The sequence below is a fragment of the Durio zibethinus genome, chromosome 21 (genome assembly GCF_047325235.1).
Source record: "Durio zibethinus cultivar Kanyao isolate XHJ-2024 chromosome 21, ASM4732523v1, whole genome shotgun sequence".
In the NCBI taxonomy this organism is placed as follows: Eukaryota; Viridiplantae; Streptophyta; class Magnoliopsida; order Malvales; family Malvaceae; genus Durio; species Durio zibethinus.
This window is the reverse complement of record NC_143182.1, coordinates 14,618,503-14,626,877: the sequence shown is the minus strand read 5'-3', so window position 1 is coordinate 14,626,877 and position 8,375 is coordinate 14,618,503. Positions and strand designations below refer to the sequence as shown.

Sequence of the window (8,375 nt, the reverse complement as noted above, 5' to 3'; positions counted from 1 at the left end):
TGATGGTGAATATGCATCACATGATCATGGATACATGAGTGGTGCAAAATGCTATTGAAATGCACAAATGCTTGAAAAATGAATATTTACATACCTACGATGCCTAAATGACAAAAATCCTATCACCTAAGTTTGTATATACAAGAAATTCAATGTCATGTTATAGTGGTGGTGAAATGTGTTCGCACGAAATGTAATTTGATAATGCACGTTTTATCAGAATCATATCATTCAAGAATCTACATGGATGAAACACAATGTCATGCTCGATAAGTAATGTGATGTATGTATATAGCTGATGAAACATACTTATATGAAATGTACTAACATATTATATGCATGATAAGATATATTTACATGAGATGCAATGTATGTACTATGCAAATATAATGAAATTGGCACTACCATTCAAATGTGCATGAAATGAATTGTATGTACAACCTTATTTTTTTCAAATATAAAAAACGATGAAAATGAATGTGAAGAAGATCAAATAATACGTAAGGAGTCAAATGACACTCAAAGTCAAAATTTTCTTTTCTTTTCTCTTTTTCCTAGAAAGAAATAAAAAGTTAAGAAAGCATTCCTTTGGAAAAAAATAAGCACATAAAATGACTAGCATTCAAATATTTTTTTTCCTTTATTTTTGCATGCTTTTACTTTTTATTTGGTCAATAAGCAAAGAAACAAAGAAAGTTTTTAAAAAAAATTTTTTTAGAAAATAAAAACAAATCCATTTTTAAAATATTTTTTGAAAATGCAAATTTTAGACAAACATCAGACAAATTGAATTGCATGCCAAAAATAAATTTATTAAAAGAATGTTTTTCTTTCATTTTTTCTTTTTTTTTTTTCAAAATTTTAGTTTTATTTGCATTATTATTACCCCTAAATACATATCATATTAGAGCATTCCTCACATGTTCTAATTCTTTCTACAAAAAAAAAAAAAAATTCATGGCTCTACCTGAGGCTAGTCCTCTAAGATTTACTATATGTTGGGTTAGGATTTATAGGTCTAAAAGTACTAAAATTGTTTCTTACATCATCATCCTTTATAGACTAGTAAGACACCTCGATCCTCACATATGATAGGCTACAAATGGAAAGAGTTTAATATGAGTAAGTGTGTTTCACTAGCCATTATAAAGGTATTCACCTCACAAGAGTATAAGTACTTCACTCTTTCCTAAACGAGTAAGAGCCCTGGTATAAAGCTCATACATGCAATGTAAACGTGATTGTGTATGCGAATGAACATGTCAACATTTTATAACATTACAACGCTTATCCTATATGCCCTAATATTTATTAAGAACAGTGTATAATGAACATAATAAAAAACATAAAATAAATGACACAATCAAAATATAGAAGCAATTTAAAACTTTTTCTAAAAAAATCAAAATTAAAGAAATCAAATTTAAATATTAATTAAGACCATTAAATCAAAATTTAGGATAACCTATGATCAATCTTAGCTTGACTCTAAAAAATGCTTCCTAGCATAGTCGTCAAACTATTAGAACAGTTTCAGGGATAGCTAGACAAATTTTAAGCATTTCAAAATCAAAATGAGGGGAGTTACCGTCAATCTTTTGTCTTAAGTGTGATTGGCCATCTAAAAAGTTTCTCAGTGTAATAAAATCTTAAAATTAATTAAAACTTATTAAAAAGATAATTTTTTATCTATGAAAATAAAGCCAAGTATGAAAGTACAATTATGCATAGGGATGCATTAGTACACCCAAAATGTTCATTTTAAAAATGATACTAACTGATCGTATGTTATCTTTTTGCTTTGATAAAAATGGCCCTAATTCTAATATTTAAACTAATCCCTTTCATTTTTTTTTTTGGAAAAATCTTTTCAAAAACATTTATTTAAAAATATGATGAAAATCATTAGTTTCGAAACATTTTCTAAGTTCTTCAATTTCTAAGTAGATCTTTGAGGAATATTTTTCCACTTGGGTTTCTTACAATAATCATTAAAATCTAGTATAATATTCCTTTGTAAAAAATAATTATTGAAAAACCCTCCAATATCTAAAATGGGTCATACAAATTATTTTTACTTGGGGATATTCATTTTTATTTCTAAAAATCCTTTTAAAATTTTATTTTATCATTTTACATTTATTATCAATAAGAATAATACATGTAATGCAACTTACAAATAAAAAGCACACAATGCAAAAAGTCAATTTTATTTCATTATTTCAAATCTTTCACTTTCATGTTTTTTATCATTATTTCTTTGATAAAACATTTAAAAATAAAATTCTTTAACGATAGGAAATTTTCTTAATTCCCTAATAATTAGGTGGAATTTAAGAAAATTGATCATTTGCTTAACAAATTCTTGAAATTAATTTTGGTAAGAATGAAAACGACATTTCTTACCAAAAATATTATTTAAATTCCCTCCAATATATAGGCAAGGTCTTTAAAAAAACTTTTTTTGAAAATTTTATCTTACCATTTCACGTTTACTACTAACAATCATAATGCATGAAATGTCATATGAAATCAATGATGCAAATAAAAATCAAAGAAGGCAATTAATCTATTTTATTTTATTCTTTTCAAATCTTTACTTTTATGTTTTTTTACCATTATTTCTTTGTTAAAAATTTTTAATGATAGAAAGTTTTCTTAATTCCCTAATACCTAGGTGAAATTTAGGAAAATTAATCATTTTTTTAAAATCTTATAATAATTCTTTCAAATAAAAATAATATTCTTTAGTAAAAATAATCATATGAATTCCCTCCAATATCTAGATAGGGTTTTCAAAATCATTTTTTGCTTAAAAATATTATCTTATATTTTTATTTTCCAAACAATAATAATAATAATTCCATAAAAAATACACAAGGATTCACATTTTTATTTTGGTTAAGATACTACTTTTAAATTTAAATTAGGCAAATGAAATAAAATAAACAAAAAAATGTAAATAGCAAGGCCATATTCATAAAAATAATAGTATAACTCACTTGGATTTTGTGTTCTAGCCCAAAACAAAGAATTCACTAGGCCCAAGGAACAAGCTGCCAAGCTAAGGAGATGGGTCAGGTCAAGGTTGATCCATTGGTCAGGTCGACTTTGAACTGCAAGTTGGATTGGATTGAATCAGTTGGATCCATTGGATTCTTTTTTTTTACACTTTTATAAAAAGCATAAAATTATTTTTCATTTCAAACCTCCCTGCAGACTAAAATATTCCTAACTCTCTCAAAAATGCCAAAATTGACCTCTCAAGCCCAGTTTCCTATCGCTAGTGAAAATCATTTGGCTCCAAAATTTTAATTGTAGAATCCTCTCGATCTTTTTGTCTTAAATCCAAACCCAAGTTTTTGAAAATCACCTATTTAAAGCCTACATCTACCTTTGAAATGGGACCACAAATAACCTAAGATCTTCGCTACCACTATTCCAAACCCAAGTTTTTGAAAATCACCTATTCAAAGCCTACATCTACCTTTGAAGTGGGACCACAAATAACCTAAGATCTTCGCTACCACTATTCCAAACACCACATTTTCATAATATGGCCTTTATCTAGCCATATCCTTCATCTCCACAAAGTTTGAGGTCTTGAAACTTTTTATAACACGCCAAACCAAAAAACCCGAGAAGTGTTTGTGATTTTTTCTTTTCTTTTTTTTTTTTATACTCATCTCGGCATTGCTGTTCCTTCCCTGGGATGAGGGTTTTCTATTTTTTTTTTTTATTTTGCAATTGATTGATAACCTTTCCAAGTAGTGGGTTTGAGTGCCTTATTCTTTTTTAGTTGCATGGTTGTTGGAATTTTTTTTTTCAATTTTTTTTGTATGGTTTCAAATTTTCAATTTGAGTTTATTTGGGTAGATATACTATGATGGGTGATTGTGGTAGTGATTTGAAATTGGGTTTCGATAATGATACATTAAGCTGTTATTTGATGGTGTATAATGGCATAGAATTGGATTTTTTATAATGGGCGGGGCAGTTTAGGCTGTGAAGCTAATAGTGGTGGTTGAATGGGATTGCTTGGGACTTTTTAGGTATTGATGGCCATTTAAGGCATGAAAGGTTGATCGGTTTCAGGGTGCAAGGGATGGTGTAGGATTTTGGCACTTTTAGTTTAATGGTGGAAGGATTCGAAAGTTTTGGGCTTTGGATGGATGAAGGTGCACATGGTGGTGGGGGTTGTTTCAACCAAATGGGTGTTGTGGTAGTTTAAAGGAAACTTTCAACTAAAGAGAAACTCCTCTAATTTTTGTCTATGAATTTTTTTTATTGTCCCCCTATTTGTTGGTAATGGTTTAGGATAAGATGTTTCTTAGGTGTTTGATGGAAAAATTGAGATTTTTGCTATTTATGCCTCTTGCTGGGATTTCTCGTCCTAAAAAAATGGCTTTTTTTTGTGTCCCCCTTCTTTGTGTGTCTTCCTTATACTTTGAATTGTGCCATTTTATTAGGAACCCGAGGCCTTCCAAAAACTTGCTGCAAATTGTTTCCTCTGAAAAGCTAACTGTGAATCTAGGAATTTTGGATTATAGTTGCCGTAGTAACATTACTACATTTCGAGGAGTAAAAAAGTAAAGGTGCCTATACTGAGGGAAACGGATGTTTGATCAATTGATGATAAGGATTGGGGTGAAAAATAGGAGCTAAAAATGGGAAGCAATTGGAGGGAAAAATGGTGTAAGTGTGGCTCCCATTCGACCCTCTTTTTTTTCGTGAATCTTCTATTTGTTGTTTTTTTATTAATTCAATTTAATTAATTTAATGATTTCTAATAAAAATGAAATTGGACTTTAAAGTTTAATTTCAGCTCAAAATTGGGCTTTGAACTTTTATTGGACCTTTAAGCTCAAGTGATTGGATTTTGAATCGACCCAAAATTAAACTAAAATAGAATTTGACTCATGTAAAATGGTAAAAAAAAATGATTAATCTGAAACAAGCCCCAAATGAAACCAATTCAATTTAAATGTCTATGCCAGCCTAAATCAGAATGTTCAAATCATGCAAAAAAATCGAATAAACTTGAATATATCCAAACAAAATTAAGAGTCTATGTTATTCTTAATTATTTTTAATTAATAATATTAATATAATAAAAATAAAAATTAAACATCCAATAAAAAAGGAAAAATGGCACCAAATTGGATGCCTTAATGAACAATTGATGAACAAAAGAAATTGAGAGCTTACTCTTTATTATAGTTATAGACTTTCTTCAATTTTACAGAAAGTTAAATTAAAACCCTATATATGCACCAGATGGAATATATATTGTATACTACATAAAAAAACAAAATAAATTTGTATTGTAAACATTAGATACTATTTTCAATTATACATATTTTAAACTTAATAAAAGAATTACTAATGATTAAATAAAAGAAATATCATATTGTTTTTATTATTTACGAAAAAAAAGTGATTTAGGCAAGTTTAGCTAGGTTCAGCAATACCATTTAATGATTTGGGCAAGTCGAAGCAAAATTTGAGGCCCAAATTATTTGTCCAAGCCTGAATGGCCATAAGCAAGCATGTAAGGTATTGATATTATCTCTACACACGGATGCCTCTAATTTAGACCTTTGTGGCTAAATTTTTTTCCCAAATTCTATGAATTATTTTTTTGTCTCGAAAAGTAAGCTATTGAAAATTATATTTAGTTTATTATTTTTTTACAAAATAAAGATATAATTTTATAATTGTTTTCAATTGGTAAAAGTTTAAACAAAAAGAATAAACTAGTAAAAGGAAAGAAAATAAGTTTAATGTAATTAAATAATATTTTTAGTTAAATAAAAAGAATTAAATATATTAACTAAAAGCTACTAGCATATTCAACAATTTTTCATTGAATATTTTAAATTAATAAGTTTCTAAAAATAATTTATTAAAAATAATGAAAAAAATAAAATCATAAAAAATTTTAATTTTAATGCTTTCAAGATTTTCAATAATTTATTGAACACACTTTTAGCGATCTAATTAGAGTTTTAAAGTGAAATAAATGATGAAATGGAAAATATATATATATATATATATATATATATAGAGAGAGAGAGAGAGAGAGAGAGAGAAAGAGAGAATTATAATCCACTTACACTATTGTAAGTCTTATACTTTTATATTAAAATTAAATCCATAACTTATTTGAATTATAACAATATTTTTAAATTTAATAATTTTGATCCAACAATTTTAAAAAATGTAAGATTTACACTAATGTAAGTAGAACCCTTCTCATATATATATATATATATATATATGTATTCACTTTTTGTCTATCAATTTATAATTTTAAGTAACCAAAAAATAAGGCAAAGATATGTATTTTCATTTTGTCCTCTTAATTCTCCACATTTCCAAAAAAAAGAAGTAGATCCAATTATATGTATTTCTTTAGATATTTATAACACAATGTTTTAATATAGTGAATTTTTATTTTATATATTTTTTCAATTTTTTAACTTTTGAAGTATATAATTTCAAAAGATATTGTGAATTTTCAACATATATATATATATATATATATAGATAACTTCATATATCATAATTTTGAAAAATTAAAATGTTTCTTAAATAAAATATTTGAAATTTTGAATCAAGTCATAATCTATACAATTGCCATATATTATTAACTTTATACATAGGGATTGCGAGAACCAAAGCTTAAAATATTATTAAAATACTGGGAGTATTAGTTAAACCGCCTAATCTAGAGAATTGGCCAATGAAAAGTTGACTTAAATACTAATTGTTGATTAAACATCTTAATAGAGTTACGAGTCCTACTTCCAATAGCTGTATATATTCAGCAAGTAGTTACGTTTCATAGATGGTTACGGTTAATAACCAAAGCCGCAAGTAGAATTAGGAAAAGGGGAAAACCGACTCAGACTACTATTAATTACTCCTCCCCAAAGGTATATATAAGTTTAGGAAGAACAGCTCCTTAAACCCTTTGTTCCTAGATTTTTTTCTTTGATTATTGCGTATTGACCTTATTTCGATCATTTACTTTTATCAACAACCAAGGATTTTCCTCTAGTCAAAGGAGTAGCAATTAGGAAAGGTTTAACTATGGAGTGGATCAAACTTAAGGTTCTTGGCAAGGGTTCCTACGGAGTGGTGCACTTGGTGAAACCAGTAAACTACGTTTTTGATGATCGAGTTTTCGCTGTTAAGTCTTGTCGTTACGAAGATTCTAGTTCTGTTCAAAAGGAATTAGAAATCCTGGAACAGTTTGCTGATTGTGGTAATATTGTTCAATGCTATGGTGATATGTTGAGTATTGACCAGGGGATGCTGGTTTACAATTTGTTTCTTGAATATGCACCTGGTGGTAGTCTTTTGGATTTGATGGTCAAGAAATATGGGGGCAAGATACCAGAATGTGATGTGAAGTGCTACACCAAAATGCTGCTTGAAGGGATTCGGGATATTCATGATAGAGGCTATGTCCATTGTGATCTCAAGCCGGCAAATATCCTTGTTTTTCCTCCGGATTCATATGGTTCCATTAGCAACCTAAAGATCGCTGATTTTGGCCTGGTTAGACGAGCTGGAGAAAGAAATATGCCAGAGGTGGAGGCTTGGATGCTAAATTTTCCAGGTACTGGAGTTTACATGCCACCAGAATCTGTTACTGATGGGAAAATCAGTGCTGCCTTAGATATATGGTCCCTAGGGTGCGTTGTTCTTGAGATGATCACCGGAAAATTACCATGGGAATATCATAACTTGGCGGATTTGGCGATCAAGATTGGATTTTCAAGATATCCTCCAAAAATACCAGAAACCATGTCAAGCACCGGGAAAGATTTCTTGATGAAATGTTTTTCCAGGAATCCAAGTGAAAGGTGGACTGCTGATATGCTATTAAGCCATCCTTTTCTCCTTTCAGAGTGCCATTCGTTGTCACCTCCAACAAAATCTCGTCATTGTCTTCCTTGCATGGAAGAACTGGAGGCAATGTGCGTAGCTCTTTTAGATGATTGATTTCTTTTTTTTTTTTTTGGTCTATGTACTCGGAATACAATGTCTGATAATATAAATATTTTACAATTAATCTCTGGTTTGATATCATCCTTAAATCATGAAATTCATGATCTGTTGCGGACAATTTCTTTTTACTTTGCTTTCCATACTGGTTTACTGAAAATGAGGATTTGGTTTCATTACTCGTGTCTTTGGTGTTTGTCAGATGCAATTCTGAAATGTGAAACTCCCATTATATTATGCATATCTTGATATACAAGAATCAAACTCTTCAAGATTATTAATTTGTATTTTCTATTAATCTTATAAAAAAATGTATAAAATTATCATGATTATTAACAAATACTATTTGTAACAATATT

At 28.6% G+C, this 8,375-nt stretch overlaps 1 pseudogene; it reads left to right on the top strand.

The window, feature by feature from the left end:
* The first annotated feature begins 6,931 nt into the window (after positions 1-6,931).
* LOC111306536 (mitogen-activated protein kinase kinase kinase 20 pseudogene) lies at positions 6,932-8,013 on the top strand (annotated as a pseudogene).
* The last annotated feature ends 362 nt before the right edge of the window (positions 8,014-8,375 follow it).